The sequence below is a fragment of the Agrilus planipennis genome, unplaced genomic scaffold (genome assembly GCF_000699045.2).
Source record: "Agrilus planipennis isolate EAB-ADULT unplaced genomic scaffold, Apla_2.0 scaffold70, whole genome shotgun sequence".
Lineage (NCBI taxonomy): Eukaryota > Metazoa > Arthropoda > Insecta > Coleoptera > Buprestidae > Agrilus > Agrilus planipennis.
Window position 1 is genome coordinate 11,431 of NW_020442458.1, and position 18,954 is coordinate 30,384.

The window sequence follows — 18,954 nt, forward strand, 5'->3', positions numbered from 1 at the left end:
AGTCTGTATAATCAGAAAACGTCAAGAGCATTTGCCATGAACGTCGGGGCTTTTTGTGAACGGTTATTGACTAAAAATCCCCACTGAAAGGTTTTTAGACACATTATGAATAAAATAAAAATAAGTGGATAAAACGACACAAAAGGAGAATCACCAAAAATAGTTAAGTACCTTAACCGCTTGGTACACTTCATCACTGTAATATTAGACTATTTGTTTAGTGCTAGTAATTATCTGTATTTTTACAATTATTTTTATTCAAAACCTTTTCCGTATAGTTAGATCTAGGGTTATTATTTACTTTCAGTACATTTCAAATTTCTTTATTCCTTTGTTCAGTTCAACTTTATTACACTTCTTCAATATCCAGACAACACCTATAAAACTGGAAGAATATTGTGTAGACCAGATAATAGAAATATGAGGCGTAGAGTGGCGACCCAAACCCGAGCAAAAACTAATAATACTAACATGTTACAGACCCCCCCAATTCATCAGTTAACAACTTCAATATATTCATTAGAAGTTTACGTAATATCCTGAATCACATATACACACCAAAATTAAATCTTATTTTAACAGGAGACTTCAATCTAGATAAAATAAATCAGGAAAATAAATATAATACATTATATGATGAGCTAACAAGCTACAACTTATCCCAGACAGTCAAGGTGCCAACACGTGGAAATAATATTCTAGATTTAGTGTTTTCTAACATCACAAACACATTGTGCGATGTCGGTGATAATATTATTTCTGACAATAGGACGGTGATTACATTATCCTATGTATCTTGACGCATCCTATATGTATAACTTGTACATCAACGGGAATAAAGACTATTATTATTATTATTATTATAAATGAATGTTAAAATATAAAGAATGTTAAGTTCTTGATCAGCAATTTATAAAAACTGGCAGGCCAGGACTCCGACTTTAGGAATTACCGACTGTTCCTTAGAAAGAAGTTGATACAATCTCAAGTTATTGGCAGTATGATACCTTTTACCGATATCTGTTACTAACTGTAGCATTTCAAAGGATTGATAAGGGCCATACGAAAGTATTCACTTGACAAACAAAACCTACAATGGATAAGTGACAGGCGCCTACACCAAAATATCGACAATTCTTATGGACGTTGTTGAAAAACCATAAAATGTAGAAATTTTCTACAGATGACGTCTACTACTCTCTTTGTGGTAATTCGTCAAACTCTGCCTAAAGATAGCAGATAAAGTTGTATATATTTTGTTCGAACGGTCTACGACGTGCTGCCAAGATACAGTGAGATTCAAATCGCGATCCTCGTCTGACGGTTTTCAGAAAGTACTTGCTAAATGTCAATCAATAGGTCATTGCAAATTGACACTTATTAATACTTAATATATAGTATTTTGTAAAAGATTTAATGGTTTTTTCCATTCGCCCTAATTAATTAACTTTTTGAAGTGAAACTTTTTTACGCACGGTAGGGTAAGTTCGTTTCATGCGAGTTGCTATGTAACGAAATCATACAACGGATGTCCCCCCTCTACTCGGCTACGTAGTCGAGTTCGTAGTGGGAATGTCTACATCCGTTTTCGCGTTTCAATGCAACGTTCGTTACAGGCAACTCCGGAATGTATAGTGTAAAATTTAAATTCATAGTGTATTTTCTTGTCCTCTCTTAGTATATCTTCATGGTTTTTGGTAGGGTGTTCTGATAGTTATGAATGAAATTAAAAAAATGAAATTTCTGGGTGCTAACTACATTTCGTACCCTTTTATGTTAGAGAAGGAGTTATGATACCTTAGAGAGATATGAAAACATTAATTCTAGAGTTCTCAATAGTATTTACACAAAGCCCTGTAAAGTGAAATTGTGCAAAATTTGAATGTTTTAAAAAATTTGCTTATTTTTCATTTGAGAAGCTACACGTAGCCTCTAGAATTTCGACTCAACAAAATATTTAGCGGGTCATAGTCCTATAAAATCTGAACTCGTATGAATCACGGGTTGTTATTACAGTTCTACTAGAACTATTCCCCACTGACTGAACGACAAAGTTGGGGTAGTTTTTCTTACGCAGAACTCCGGGGTGGGGTATGATATTTGGCTAGATGCAAGCCTCAATCGTCAGGACACCGAAGTTCTAGAGTGAAAAAGAATCGGGGGTATGAAATATCAAGAGATGGGAACTTCTAGTCAGGACTGCTGAAGAAGGCTATTCGTATGAGACATTGATTTTTAGTATTAGTAACTCGCGCTAAGCTGTAACTGTAGTTACAGGATGGAAAAAGGTTTTGGGGGTATAAATACTCAGACTGGGGTAGTTCTAGCCTAAACACTGTAGAAACTCGCGATTCGTACGAGTTTACGTTTATATACTGTTTTGGGAAAAAATGTCAAGCAACTCCGTAATTTTTGGAGATTTATTTGACTTTTTTGGTAAGTTTACTCACAACTACCCGCAAGGTGACACGTTATGGTAATACCTTGGTATAGAACATTGCAATTATCCAGATAATGCCCCTTTGCCGACTAATATGAACGTAACTTACATTTCTTTCTCCTTGTGTTCCTACATTTTTATATAGTGCTGCTTGCTATGTACTTATTTAATATATTTAGTCTAAACGATATATGTAGTACTACATTGTTTATGTTCATCTTAGACATTCGATAATCGGCATAGTTTACATTTTCCGTCGATGTAGCTGGTTCTTCTGATTGTAATTTATTGTGATTGTCTTAAAAAACCTTTTGCCTTTAATCAAGTTGTTAAATTTATCATGCAATTGTTTATTGCGTCTATTTCTGTCACACCCTGTATACCGACATGGGTTTATATTTCTGTAATATATTTTGTAATTCAAATGTTCGAATGATATCGTAACCACTCGAAATATCTCGAGTGTTTGTAATAATCGAATGTTCGATTATTTTTCATTTGAATGATCTCGTTTCTACCTAAATTCATAGTAGGTACACACTTCCGTTTCCTCTTAACATTTTCAGATTACATTTTTAATTTCCCCCGTATATATATATTAGGGTGCTTCGAGAAAACACGGAATCACCATCGGTAATTTCATGTAAAACTACTTACCTACCTACACTTTTCAATATATGTATATTAGGGTGCTTCAAACAAAATTTTTAATTTTTCTTTCTAACTCTTACCCCTTCAAATGTTTCTATTTGATGTAAAAAAAATCCTCGCCAAACATGAGCCCTATAGCTCAAATCTAAGGGGTCGCTATTTTTATTTTAGTTTCCCATTTAATTAACATAGTAAAAATTCTTTTTTGTTTTAAATTGAATTTACCTACACATAATCTACGCAATTTTTTCCAAAAAACCGTTTCATATTCTCAAAGTTGAGTCTTTCAGATTTACAAAACTCTAAGACAAAGTATGATTATCTTTACAAAAAGACTAGTTACAGCCATTTAAAAATTACTAAATTTTGAAATTTGAAAAAATAGCTTGCAATTTTTTTTTTTGCATAATCCTCAAAATTTTTACTCAAACTATTAGTAAGTATTGTATTTTTATGTATTACAAATTTCAAAAATGGATAATTAATATAAACTAATATGGAACAAAATTATAATCCATGATTGCTTGTAATCATACGATTAATTCATTTATCTTATTGTTATCATGTGTGCTGCCACCTACACTACGTACTGAGAACCATTTTTGAAATTTGTAATATATAAAAATACAATACTGTCTGATGGTTTGATTAAAAATTTTGAGGATTATGTAGAAAAAAAATAATTGCAATATATTTTTTCAAATTTCAAAATTTAGTAATTTTTAAATGGCTGTAACGTCTTTTTGTAAAGATAATCATACTTTGTCTCAGCTGAAAGACTCAACTTTGAGAATATGAAACGGTTTTTTGGAAAAAAATTGCGCAAATTATGTGGAAATTCAATTTAAAACAAAAAAGAATTTTTCCTATGTTAATTAAATGAGAAACTAAAATAAAAATAACGACCCCTTAGATTTGAGCTATAGGGCTCATGTTTGGCGAGGATTTTTTTACATCAAATAGAAACATTTGAGGGGGTAAGAGTTAGAAAGAAAAATTAAAAATTTTGTTTGAAGCACCCTAATATACATATATTGAAAAGTGTAGGTAGGTAAGTAGTTTTACATGAAATTAAAGACGGTGATTCCGTGTTTTCTTAGTTGCTCGGTGGTTGCATTAGGGAAGGAGGAAGGCGAAATGAGGCGATGCAACCGACGTAGTGTGGAAAGTGATTTTCTCTAATGTCCCCAATTAAGTATTAATAAAATGTTGCGCGGCACACTCCACTGATGAGCAGCGGCACATCATCTCTCCTTGATAAATTAAATTAATGGCTGCGCCAACTGTTACACCTATACCGGGAAAAATAAATAACGCGATCTTCCTTTTCGCTTTTTGAATTTTTTTAAAGTCGCAAAGCTTTCAAATTAATAGGCAGCTACACAGTAAACTAATTAGTGCCGATTACATTTAGCATAAATTATACCGTTCAGTGTTTATTCGGAAAGCTTTTTTGCAGTAAAGTTAATTGAAACAAATAATACAAAGTACTAAAGTGGGAAAAGATGTTTTCTAAAGAATTTACCTAATGGATCAATGGTACAGGGTTCTTAAAGATAAATTATCTTGAAAACCTCTGTAATTCGAACTTCCGTAAATCAAAACCTTTTCTAACTCGATTTGAGAATCAAATGCGAGTTTTACATTATAAATTGTTGTTTTAATTTGAACGTCTATTAATTTTGTTCAGAAAAATCAGTGGCAACGACAACCATAATAATTGGAGTTGATAAGTGGAATTATATTGTATTATGGAAAACAGCAAAAGAGCGATTAGGTTAGCATCATGAGGTTACGGTCGAAAATATAACAACGACAACAACATCGAAACAAAAAAAATGTGTCGGTAAAGCTGACGTTTTCTTTACACTACAAGTTGTGTCTTTGGTTCGGAAGAGTATAGGTAGACACAGATTAGATTATTGTTCACAAATAGTTAAGGATGTAGGATGTTCCAGTTTTAGGGGAATGCAAATTGGTTCTGGATAGGAGAATGGAGATGCGTGTCCAATCAGTCTTAGGACTGACAACTTTATGATGATGATTATGATGATGATAATGGTAGTTGCTGTCAAAAAACACCAGAAAGAGTGATTACGGTAGGATCATAAGGTTACGATAGGAAAAGATAACACGAAAGAAATACTTACCTGCCGGAGAGAGTCGTTACTTGACAGTGATGTCATCGAAACAAAAATAAAAAATGTGACATTTGAGGTGAATTTGTACTCCAGTGAGAAGTAAATACGTAATCGAAGCAATCTTTACGTCTATCCATGATATATATTTTTTCTAAAATACAGTACTTATTTTGATATTTATTTAGCCTGTATGATCACCATACGGGTATCTCAAGAAACGCTTTGGTATTTGACATATTACACTATACCTTCTATCACAGCCGTCTCTAATACAAGCCATGCTGAGAAATTTGGCAACAGCGCATTGCTTCGATGTGAGAGTCCTATTCTGCGAGTCCCAGTTATTATTACTACACGTCGTTACACATGATTTTTAGACACCCATTGCGATAAAAATGAATTGAATTATTAAATAACTAACATTTGTTCATCACTGATAGTATGTGACGTTATTTAAAATACACTTCAACATGTAGGTATTAAGAACAAAATAGAAAAGACAAAAGATTAGGTGTAAACATTGTTAGGTACCTACATGAATTTCATCTCGATAATTGTAATNTTATTTAATTAAGTGAGGAAAGCATTATGCATTAATACTGTTGATGCTTAGTGAGTGAAAGCTCTTCAACTCATACACGTGGCATCGCATCGACTCCCTAAGGTAAATTTTGCTTATAATGCAGTTTATTTCAGAAAACAATTTTCAAGTTTGTCCATGTTGGATACTCAGTTAATTTTTGACAGCTGCTTTGCTTGCACGTGTTTTGGCTCGTTTTCGATTATTGCCCATTCCAAAAAATGGATCAAAGAATCTGTATAAAATTTTGTGTGAAAAACAAAATAAAGTGCGCGGACGCATTCCGAATGTTGACTGTGGCATATGGTGAAGCTACCTTGGACCGAAGCAACGTTTATCGATGGTACAAAATGCTCTCAATGGGCTGAGAAGAGCGCGCCAGACGCCCCAGCACGTCAACGACAGACGAAAACATTAATGAAATGAATAAAATAGTACTGGCCAATCGTCGAATCACCGTTAGAGAAGTTGCTGAGGACCTAAACATATCAATTGGTTCCTACAATTCGATTTTTACCAATGATTTGGGCATGACTCTAGTTAATTTATAAATTCGAAAAAGATTTTTAAAGGTGTACATATGTTTGGCTTGCGGCGCTGTACGGGTGCGAAACATGGACGGTGGGCGCGACGGAAAAGAAATGTGTGGAAGCGTTCAAAATGTGCTATTACAGGCGAATGTTGAGGATGTCGTTAGAACAGAAGGCTAAAAAGAGATAATAAAAAGAATAGGAGAACAAAAGGCTACGAAGTCTTTATTGACAATAGGCGAGATAGGTTGGTAGGACGCCTTTTCAGGCATGAAAGTTTAGAGAAGTGGAGGTAGATCGAATAGTTAAGGATGTGGGATGTTCTAGTTTTAGAGAAATGCGAAATAGGAAGAAGTGGAGGTACGTATCCAACTAGTCTTAGGACTGACGACCTTATGATGATGATATCTGACAATTGGTGATGAGCAATATTGCATTTTCACAAGACCAAAACCAAGACCGAATATGCAGATCAAGACAAATGCACAAGACTAAACGAATAATTTTTACTTCTGGTGCATTTACGAGTTAATTTTTTTTTTGAGCAACCTTAATATAGTAGTATATTATTTTCTTGGAAAACATTTTTGCTTTACCAGATTTTAACACTAAAAATAAAAATAAGAAACTTTACCACTGCNTATTGCACATTTACTGCACGATATTTCCGCTAAAATTAAAATATTATAGAACAACGAAGAAAAACACAACCAGTGTATTAGTTGTAACTCTCATTAACTGGGAAATCCTGGGACTCCCACAGTGTTGCCAAGTAAACCTTCAGCATGGCTTGTAAGTAGAGACGGCTGTGCTTCTATTATTTATCTTTGTTTGGTGAATATGACTCCCAGCACCTCCGCCATATTTTATTCATTTTTTAATTATTTACTGTAGCTTTTTGAAAAAAGCGTTCGTATAGACGCAAAATGAATGGATAAGTATGAGGACAAATGGTTCTATGGATGGGAAAGGAGAGATAGGACATATCGGAAGCATAAAGTGGTGTAAATAGGAGCGAAGGATGTGGGATGATCAAGGAAAGGAAAGAGTGGAGGTATAAGTGCTCAACCAGAACATACTTTTCAACGACGTTGAACTGAGACTAATATCTCCCGCTTCTCTGAAAACTGTTCTAAATTAACTGCAATCTCAGAATCTTTTGAACGATACCCTTCAAAAGCTTTAAAATGTATTAGTTCTATATTCCACTATTATTTATACAACAAGATGGCTAATGATATTGTCACGCAGTGGAGTTTTAAAGAAACTCAAAAACTATTCTAGACTAAAACATATTTTAAAAGTTTCATAGTTATAAAGTTGCAATTCATTCAAAATTCATTAAACAGATATTGAGTTCATTTACTTGCAAAATATGCGCATTGGCATTCTGCAACAACGAAACAGTAAGGGAAAAGAATTATTTATGTACAAGAAATTAACGCAAGTTCGATAGTTCTGATTACAGTGAAAATTATAGAACTTCACGAAGACATCGAAGAAGACAAAGAAGGTTTTTAACCTAGTTAGTATCTGAAATTTCATCAGTTATTCATTAAATCAGCTAAATCAAAGAAACTTCTAGAACCAGTGAATGAGTCATGTTGAACTATGTACAAATAATCACTGACTCATCAATAAGTTTGGCGCGTGAACGAGGATCGACGGTCTAATCGCGGACAGTCGACTCGGGAACGCGTTAACAAAATGATTCTACCCTTAACGGATAACCGGTAAGAACCCGTAAGTGTTGGTGACACTACCTCCTAGTCAAAACGATAGTAACGCTCCTATCAACGTAAGTGGTTTTGTTAACTTTTAAGGTGTATTGATCGGCATTCAGAGGGAAACTTTCTTGTTAAATTTTTATTTGTAATGTTATCTATCTAAATTACTTGACAACTAACTCTAAATACATTTGTAATTATTGTCTTTTTGAATTTCGTATCTATTTTATTTTACTATATAATAAAGTTTTCCAACCTCGCCTTACTTATCATTTTAATACCTTACGCCCTGTCACGACGAAATAATAAAAATACATTACAATCTGATAATTAAAATAAATAATTAACAAAAAACCTAAAGTAACAATTTTCTATAGAAATTGTCCTCTTTTGCAAGTCGCCACTAGTATATATGTAGCTTCATGATGGTTGTACTTAAATCCTGCTATTTATTTGTTTAATTGTGTTGCTGTCCTTGCTATTTGTAACTAAAAGGAAAGACATCTAATAATTCTTCTTTTTATTTAGTTATTTGCTGTTATAAGTAGTTCAGTTTCACTGCCCTAAACGGTTCAGTGTTTACAATGATGGTTGTAATAGCAGTAACTGTAAAAAGTACCTGATAAATTTAATCTTCTGGAAGTATCCGAAATGGTTTTCCATTTGTTAACAGGCGTGAAATCTTGCTCTAAAGAGTTCCAGGTGATGATCATTTGTGAATTAGAAAGATGATTTCACTTAATGCATCAAATTAACAAGATGGCACATGTAATTCTCTATGTAGCGGTGACGTACCTAAATGCAGTGTACGCTTGTCTCGTATAATTAATGCAAATTGAAAATGCAGCGAAAGATGTTTGAGAAGATTCACAAGCATTAGACACTTTACATCATGAATAAAAGAAACTGTCTGGTTTAATTTAACAAACTAAGTAATTAATTAGAAAGAAATACATTCGTTTATGAAGTAAATTTTAAATTTGCAATTGTAGTTAGGCTGATGATCACTTGGTGAATTTTCTTTTTAAATAGGTAATGAATAGTGTTAAGTAAAAAAATACACCAAGTGTGCTTTTATGCAGTCATCATCATAACGTCGTCAGTCCTAAGTCTGGTTGGACACGCATCTCCACTCTTTCCTATCCTGGGCTAATTTTCGCATTTACCTAAAGCTAGAGCAACCCATATCCTTAACTATTTGCGAACAGTAATCTAATCTAGGTCTACCTCTACCCCTCCTAGCTTCCGTTTCTGCCTCTAATATATCTCTGACTAGACCTTCCTACTAATCTATCACGCCTATTTCTTGACTTCCATAGAGTTCTCTGTTCTACTATTCTTTCTAATACCTCTTTATTTCTAACCTTGTTTCGCACCGCACAGGGCCGGGTTCCAAACATACATCTTTAACAACCTTTTTCGAATATCTAAATTAACCGTTCGCGAGTATAAAAATGACTTCGTTTTATTGAAAGCAACTCGACCTTGCGCTATCCTCTGTTTTATATCCCTACTACTCCTTCCGTCCTGACTTATCTGATTTCCTAGATACCTACAATCAGCTTCTTTTTCTAATTTTTCGTCTCCTGTCTTTATATTCGCTCTTTCCCTACTTTTTATTCCCTTGCATGTCAGTATATTTGTTTTACTTTTATTTATTTTCATACAGTACTGTTTAATCAATACCGCTACCATTTTATTTAAAGCTATCTCTAACTCCTCCTAGCTGGATGCTAATACTGCAATATAATTTGCAAATCTAAGCATACAATTTATTTATTTATAGTAAAATGAGTGAAGTAATCGCAAACTACGAGGCCCGGATATTAAATAATGAGACTGCGCGCGTAGAAGGCTTCCTACAGGGGCAGGAATGAAAACAAATGGAGCGTTGGATAGCTGGAAGTATCTTCTATTTCAGTACGAAAACACGTTTTTGTCACTGTAGTAGTATTTTTTCTATAGAGTTTAGAAGCAAACGTGTCTTTTTGTGTGTTACGAAAACAATTTCTAGTTAAATTAAAAAAAAAGCTCCGGCTGAGTGGTATAAAAATTCTCTATATTGTGCACGTGTTTTTCGAATATTACAGAAGGTTTTCGAAAGGCCGAGAGAGCACCGAAGATGATCAACATCCAGGTCGACCTGTGTCCGTTTCAACTCCGTAAACAGTGATCAAAATCAATAAAATTGTGCGCGAAGATCGTCATATAAGCATTCCAATGATTTTTGAGGCGGTCAGAAAAACTTTACATGACGTATTGAATATGAAGGAAGTCTGTGCGAAGTTGGTCCTAAAAAATGTGACCCCCGACCAAAAGCTCGTCCGTCAACAGGTCTGCTCAGATTACCTTCAGAGGTTATAAGAAGAGCCTGAATTGCTGGAAAACATCATCCCTTGCGATAAAACTTGGAAGCAAGGATGTCGAAGTCAACATTTAAAGTCATCATCATCATCATAGGGTCGTCAGTCCTAAGACTGGTTGGACACGTATCTCCACTCTTTCCTATCGTTAGCTAAACTTCGCATTTCCCTAAAACTGGAACAACCCATATCCTTAACCATTTGTGAACAGTAATCTAACCTAGGTCTACCTCTACCTCTCCTAACTCCTGTTTCTGGCTCTAATATGTCTCTGACTAGACCTTCATACCTTATAACGTGTCCTACCAACCCATCTCGCCTATTTTTTATTGACTTCCATAGAGTCCTCTGTTCTCCTATTCTTTCTAATATCTCTTCATTTCTAACCTTTTCTACCCACGTTATCCTCATCATTCGCCTATATTTCGAAGGTTTCTAACCTTTTCTTTTCCGCCGCACCCACTGTCCATGTTTCGCATCCGTACAGCACCGCGCTCCAAACATACAACTTTAACAACCTTTTTCGAATTTCTAAATTAACCGTTCTCGAGCATAGAAGTGACTTCTTTTTATTAAAGGCGACACGACCGGTTTAAAGTCATGTTAATAGTTTTTTGATATTAAGGGCATCGTGATGACAGAATCAGTTCCAGAGGGTCAAACTGTAAACCAAACTTACTGTTTAAAAGTTTTGGTAACACTGCGTGGGCGAGTTCGTAAGAAACGGCCGGAGTTGTGGCAAAACAAGTCGTGAATCTTGCAACAGGACAACGCACTTGTTCATATCGCGCTCTGTAAAGCCGCTAGAGACACTCCAGTGATCGAAAATACGTTGTACCATGTGACTTTTTCTTGTTTTCGAAGATCAAGTATGCCTTAAGAGGAACCTGGTTCTAGTCGACAAAAAATGTGTAGCGAAAACGGCGGAACTCCTAACGCTCTTACAAATGAAGACTTCCAGCATTGCTTTGACCAGTGTCAGGGTCAATTGAAGGAGAGTATTGAATTGTAGAACAGTTTTTTAATATAAAACTCCGTTTCTTAAGTAGTCTCGTTATTTAATAGCCAAACCTCGTATTATAATTTTAACAACACCTGTTTCTCATATTAATCTGTCATCGCAAATATTTTATCAAGGACCAACGAAGTCTCAAATCGAAAAATCAAGTGCAAAAGTTGTCGGGTTCTAAAGGCACCTGATTATATACTTCGGCACCGGGCGCGGGGCCCTGGTGCGACTATGTAATATACAACATTGTTTTTTTTTATAGAAACCTATTTTTTATTGCACAATCTCTCACATCTGTATGTATCTGAGAAACATTGTGGCATCCGGTCTTATGTGAGAACCACAAAAATTCTATTCTTTAGTATCTCAACATAAATAAGCGGTATTTAAGAGAAATAATAATCTTCAGATATTAATAGATAAGCGTAGGCATTCACGACCGGTGTCTTCAGTACAGTTAATTTTGTTTTCGAGCTTTGTGGGCGTTGTCTTTGGAAATTATTCCTTGACGTTTCGCCTACAACTACGGCAGGCATTTTCAATGGTAGTTGCTGATATCCAGGTGTAGGTGATCTCCAGAACTTACCGTCTGTTGTTGCCAAATCATGAAATGTAATGTAAATTTGCTCTCGTAGTAAAGCTTTATCTGCTTGTTTGTTAATACGGTGAGCTTTGTTTGATGTAAATGTCCTTTTTAGTCGAAGGAATTTCGGAGTGATGTTTGCCCATCTACACCGCAGTAAGAATCTCAAACAGACTAGTAATTAAGCTATTTTCTTTCGTAGATATTCTAAATGATGAATTTTCGTGTAGCATTTTTCCCTGTCATCATCATAAGGTCATCAGTCCTAAGACTGGTTGTACACGTACCTCCACTCTTTCCTATCCTGAGCTAAACTTCGCATTTCCCTAAAACTAGAACAGCCCACATCCTTAACTATTTGCGAACAGTAATCTAATCTAGGTCTACCTCTACCCCTCCTAACTCCTGTTTCTGCCTCTAATATGTCTCTGACTAGACCTTCATGCCTGAGAAGGTGTCCTACCAACCTATCTCGCCTATTTTTTATTGACTTCCATAGAGTCCTCTGTTCTCCTATTCTTTCCAATACCTCTTCATTTCTAACCTTTTCTACCCACGATATCCTCATCATCCGCCTATAACACCACATTTCGAACGCTTCTAACCTTTTCTTTTCCGCCGCTCCCACTGTCCATGTTTCGCACCCGTACAACGCCGTGCTCCAAACATACACCTTTAACAACCTTTTTCGAATTTCTAAATTAACCGTTCGCGAGCATAGAAGTGACTTCTTTTTATTAAAGGCGACACGACCCTGCGCTATCCTCTGCTTTATATCCCTACTACTCCTTCCATCCTCACTTATCTGACTTCCTAGGTATCTAAAATCAGCCACTTCTTCTAATTTTTCGTCTCCTATCTTTATATTCGCTCTTTCCCTACTTTTTCTTCAGTACCGCTTCCATTTTATTTAAAGCTATCTCTAGGTCCTCCTTGCTAGATGCTAATACTGCTATATCATCTGCAAATCTAAGCATACTAATCTTTTGCCCTTGCACATCTATCCCTACAGTTGTACGGTCTTTAATGATGTTGATGGTGTCTTCGATGTATAGATTAAAAAGTAGCGGTGATAGTGTGCATCCCTGCCTGACTCCCTTCCTAATATTTACTTCTCTACGTTGCATCCCCAGCTCTATAACTGCCTGTTGCTCTTTATACAAACTGTACAGGTGACTAATAAAAAAGGTAGACTTTCACGGCCGGCATTCTCAGTACAATTGTTTTTGAGTAGCGTGACCCAAAATAAATCGACTATCTTTTTTATTTGTCTCCTACGATTATATCATGATAGTTTATCATGATTTAAGAGTTCTCTCCAACGGACACTTAAAAAAAAAAATGAAAGACGTCGCTCAATTTTTTTTAAAAATTTCAAAAATCGTTTCTGTTATTTTTTATTTTATTTGCTACATAAGAAATTAGAATGATCCTGAAAATTTGAAGCCGATATTTAAAGGTCGCTCAAGTTTTTTTTTAAATTTCCAAGTAGAGTACTTAAATCTTTTAGAGCGACATGTGAACATAAGTGTGATTGACAATCACTAAATACTATAGTATAAAACAAAGTCGCTTTCCCGCTGTCTGTCCCTATGCATGCTTAAATCATTAAAACTACGCAACGGATTTTGATCAGGTTTATTTTGAAGATAGAGTGATTCAAGAGGAAGGTTTATATGTATAATACATGCATAATATAGTAGGGAAACACTGATAATTTTAGAGGTTTCTAATGTGATGTCGTAAAAAAACACATTTTTTGCAAACGCTGGCTGAACCCTACGAAATAGATTAAAATAATATACTACAGTATTGTACGCCTTAAAAAGGTCGACAAAAAAGTCCGGGATGGTATATGTCTATCTCTTAGGGATAACCCACAATAACCATTTTTTATCCTTTACGTTTTATGGGAAATAATGACTTATTTACGAAGCGATTGTAAGCAATACAGCATTAATTCTTATCCAATTAAGTACTTTTAAATACATTGTGCATTTAATATAGATCAATATGGCTCTTTACAACATGTAATTTAATATTTTCGAAGATATAACAGAATTAAAATGCAGGGACATAGCGGTTGCGGCGGTACCGTATTGTGTAATGACAAAAAACTGTGAATGTTGTATATAAAGACATTCTGTAGTATATTTAATATGTTCAGGGGGTATCTTTTGAAGATTTTCCCTTTTCGATAATAATCTAAACAAAACAAAAATATACATGTTTAGTATTAGCATTGCACCCGTGCGAAGCTGGGGCGGGATTGCCAGTTATAATAGTGAAAATCGTCTCTAAAATTTTTTTCGTTTTTATTCCAACACCACGGGTTCTCTTGTCTTATTTCCATTTTTTTATGTCAACTTGAAGAAAAAAAATAAAACGGTCATTAATATTCATTTTCATATGTCACTCGAAAAGATCTAAAATACTTTAATTTGAAATTTGAAGTCTTGATCAACCTTTAAATATTAAAATATCGACTTGAAATTTTCAGGATCTTCATCATTTTTATAAAAAGAAAATAGTGAAATAACGAGAAACGAAAATAAAAAAAATCAGTTTTCAACAAAATTTTTAAAAAGTTTGGGGGCTCCTAAAAATTTTTTTTTTGAGATGTCCTTTGAAAGGGCTGTTAAAACATGACAAACTAATGTATTTTCGTAGAAGACTCGAAAAGAAAGAATATATCGAGACTATACAAAAGCAGACGTACTAGAAAATTTGTTACAGTATTTAATAACTATTTCCCAAATGCTGCGGTAACAATTAATCCGAGACGAATCGCTAACTATGTTTAAATCGCTTTTCGGAAACTACATTATGGAACAATTCAAATGCAACTGACTACTTTAACGAGAATATCGATTTTACAAAATCTATTACCGTGTGTTACATTTACTTTTCCAAGTAGATGCACAAATCGGCTGAAGTACTGGAATATGCAAATGAATTCAGAATCGGTAGGTGTATGTACATACCTACATACCTATGTGATACCAGAAGTTTAAATCAGTTCTCATTCAATATCAAATATCATGTCTACATATTTGCTTTGCATTGTTTTCAATGTCAAATGAGATAATAAGCTATAAAATTGTAGGAATCCTTCTTTTGGCATTCTAAATGTTGTATCTAAAATCACATAAAATCTTGTGTCCGCGTCTTAAGATATTCAATTCATAGGTTACTAAAATCGCTAATCTCGCTTCCTATGCCATCAATTACATTTGCATTTATTATGAAAATTGTAGAGCATAAAATTCTCTATAAATTTTGTTCGGATTTTTTTTACATACGCTTAACCGTTTTCGAGGTAGAGCGCGGGGAACTCGCAGCACTTAGCCATACATGACATAATGGGAAGTCCCGTTTATTAATACGCCATATATAGTTAATTAATCATTAAAAAATACATAATTACAAAGAATTTGTATTATTTTCTAATTAATTATAGTTAGTAATATTTTTCATTGACCGAATATATTTGTTTAATGATATTTGCCTAGTTCGTGTAATTAAAAAATTGTTAATTAGAATACTTTATGTATATCTTATAGTATTTTAATATATTAGGTATACTAATTGTATTTTAATACATGAAAATTAGATTTTCAGTAGAAATGGAATAGAGTAAATAAATTTTAATTATTTAACAATCATACATTGATTACAGTTGAAGTTCAAATATTAGGAGGATTTACACAAACTTTAATAATTTGGACATAAATCTCACTTTTATTCTTCTTCATTATTGTCTTCCGGTCGTTTGAAAATTTCTTATTCATTATCATTATCTTCGTTTTCAAGGATACTTGTCTCTGAACCGTCAAGGATTTCACGGTCAAATGCATTTTCTTCATCAAGATCGCTTTGATACACTGGCCACAAGCTAAAGAATATTGCGACCCCGATTTCCCGTATCTGCAGCGTGAACCAGCCATTCTTGCACTTGCAAAATATTGTATTCAGTAGTTCATCTACAGCTGGTGGTAATATTGACGTTATTGGTTCCAGGAATTTATTTTGCAGCACCCAACTTCATTTCTAAGGGTTCTAAATCATTCCCTAACCAAGTTTGAACATTACTGTATACACGATTGAAGCGTTGATTACCGGGACTCACGGTTGACGTTGTTCTAAGCGCTGCGCGTTCTCCGCCCTTTATCTCAAAAGCGAATAAGCGTGTATTATTGTCATTCTATTGTCATTCACAGTTTATCATATCCCACATGTTCTAGTATACAAGGTGTTTTTGAAAAACGTAGCAAGCTTGCAGGAGGAGATGGGGCACTATCATCATCATAAGATCGTCAGTCCTAAGACTGGTTAGACACGAACCTCTCCTGAGCTAATCTTCGCATTTCCCTAAAACTAGAACAACCCACATCCTTAATCTAGGCCTACCTTTACCCCTCCTAACTCCTGTTTCTGCCTCTAATATGTCTCTGACAAGGCCTTTATGCCTGAGAAGCTATCCTACTAATCTATCTCGCCTATTTCTTGTTGACTTCTATAGAGTCCTCTGTTCTCCTTTTCTTTCTAACACCTCTTCATTTCTAACCTTCTCCACCCACGGTATCCTCATCATTCGCCTGTGACACCACATTTCGAACTTTTTCTTTTCCGCCGCGCCCACTGTCCATGTTTCGCACCCGTACAACGCCGCGTTCCATACATACACTTTTAACAATCTGTTTCAAATTTCTAAATTAACCGTTCGCGAGCATAGAAGTGACTTCTTTTTATTGAAGGCGACTCGACCCTCCGTTATCTATTGCTTTATATCCCTACTACTCCTTCCGTCCTGACTTCTCTGACTTCCTAGATACTTAAAATCGGCCACTTCTTATAATTTTTCATCTCCTAACTTTATATTCGCTCTTTCCCTACTGTTTCTTCCCTTGCATACTAGTATTTTTGATTTACTTTTACTTATTTTCATACAGTCCTGTTTTGTCTATACCGCTTCCATTTTATTTAAAGCTATCTCTAACTTCTCCTTGCTAGATGCTAATACTGCTATATCATCTGCAAATCTAGGCATACTAATCTTCTGCCCCTGTATAATTTATCCCTACAGTTGTACTGTTTTCAATGATGTTAATCGCGTCTTCGATGTATAGATTAAAAAGTAGCAGTGACAGTGTGCATCCCTGTCTGACTCCCATCCTAATATTTACATCCCCAACTGTATAACTGCAATATAAAAAAAAATTAACTAAGTGTTTGGTAATCTAAAAGTTCACCTATTCCAAGAAAAACGTATTTGAAAGTACAGTCAAGGGCCAAACCGGCCCTGATAGTATCATGTAGGGATGTCTATGAGTTTTTTAACGCCGTTTCCCGGTAAAAGTTTAATTTATTTGCTTACGTTATTTGTATTTATTGAAAGAAATCAATTCTCAACTCAAAAATTAAGTAATTATAGACAGAAAATGTCTGTAATCAAAATAACTCCGGCTATTTTCTACAGCCAATTTGTTTATTTCTTTGTTCATAATTGAAATTATCCTGTTTCCTTTTATTTACGTAATCGGAATAGCATAACGGTATCCTTTGTTGATTAACGCGATAAGCCCACGCTGAGACTCCGACCGTGAAGTAATCCTAATGAAGTCAAAACCTTCACAATTACGGTAATCTGCTGCTACCCCATTGATGAATTCATGAATCAACAATTTAACGTAATGAGACAAAAGATTCGGGATTTTTGTTTGTTCTGTTTATTAATTATGTCTAGACAATTGGCCTTTGTGACATGAAGCTGCTGGAAAATTAATTTCTTCTGTTAACATTAGGTACGATTCTTATGGTGAATCCAGGTATAAATATACAATAATTAAGGATGAGAGGTTATTTATCTTTGGAATTTCTGATAATATTAATATTTCCCGTTTCTTTTCCTAAATTTTTGTGATTCATAAATGTAGTCTGATTTCTTTCTTATAAAATTGTTATTACAAGTTTTAACGGGTAGTGGCATATTCGGTCGGTTATTACGGCAAACAGAAAAAGGTAAATTTTGCCATCCGAAACCTTTGGGGGAGGGAGGAAACTGTAACCTATCTTATCTTAATCTACCATACTTATTGTTAAAACAATTCGAAGTGGTCTGTATTCTGTCGAAACTGCCACACCCGGAAAGCGATTCCGATCTTTTTGGATCTCATCAGCGCATCGCCGACAACTCAGACAGAACACAGACCAACTTTTACCTTCTGTCGTTAACGCTATCAGTAGTACGATGCTACATTTTAGGTTTACGTATGCTCCAACAAGGTCCATTTCAATATATGGATATCTACTTGCTGAAACGAATACCGGCGTAGCTAACCTCAACGTGATAGGCACGTTACCATAATCGAATAAAATAATTCCAAGTGATCAGTATTCTGTCGAAACTGCCAGATGCGTATCGCGATTTCGATCTTTTTGGATCTCATCAGCGCGTCGCAGACAGCTCCGACAGAACACAGACCAACTTTTACCTGCTGTCTTAACAGCGCGTTTTAGAAAATACCACAAATGGCGCGGTAAACGCCATCTGTAGTACGATGCTACATTTTAGGATTACGTATGCTCCAACAAGGTCCATTTAAATATATGGATATCTACTTGCTGAAACGAATCCCGACGTAGCTAACCTCAACGTGATAGGCACGTTACCATAATCTAATAAAATAATTCAAAGAGCAAGTAGATATCCATATATTTAAATGGACCTTGTTGGAGCATACGTAATCGTAAACGTAAATGTAGCATCGTACTACAGATGGCGTTTACTGCGCTAATACTAATTATTCTTTATTCGGTGAAAATGATGCCTCTGTCGAATCGAAGAGAATTTGTAAAATTGCTACAGATTGATAAATAAGAAATACCAGCTAAGTGGGGGTTGGACTCGCGCACAGAAGATATTTATCG

At 34.9% G+C, this 18,954-nt stretch overlaps 1 long non-coding RNA gene across 2 annotated transcripts in view; it reads right to left on the reverse strand.

Moving 5' to 3' along the window:
- The window catches only part of LOC112906455, a 124,649-nt gene that overhangs the window by 8,165 nt on the left and 97,530 nt on the right, over window positions 1-18,954 (reverse strand). Inside the window, exon 1 of one of the 2 annotated variants that reach the window (XR_003232367.1) lies at window positions 5,242-5,403. The exons of the other annotated variant lie outside the window; for it this stretch is intronic. This is a non-coding gene — a long non-coding RNA (uncharacterized LOC112906455). Of the gene's footprint in view, window positions 1-5,241; window positions 5,404-18,954 lie in introns of those variants that run through there. 2 annotated transcript variants of the gene reach the window in all.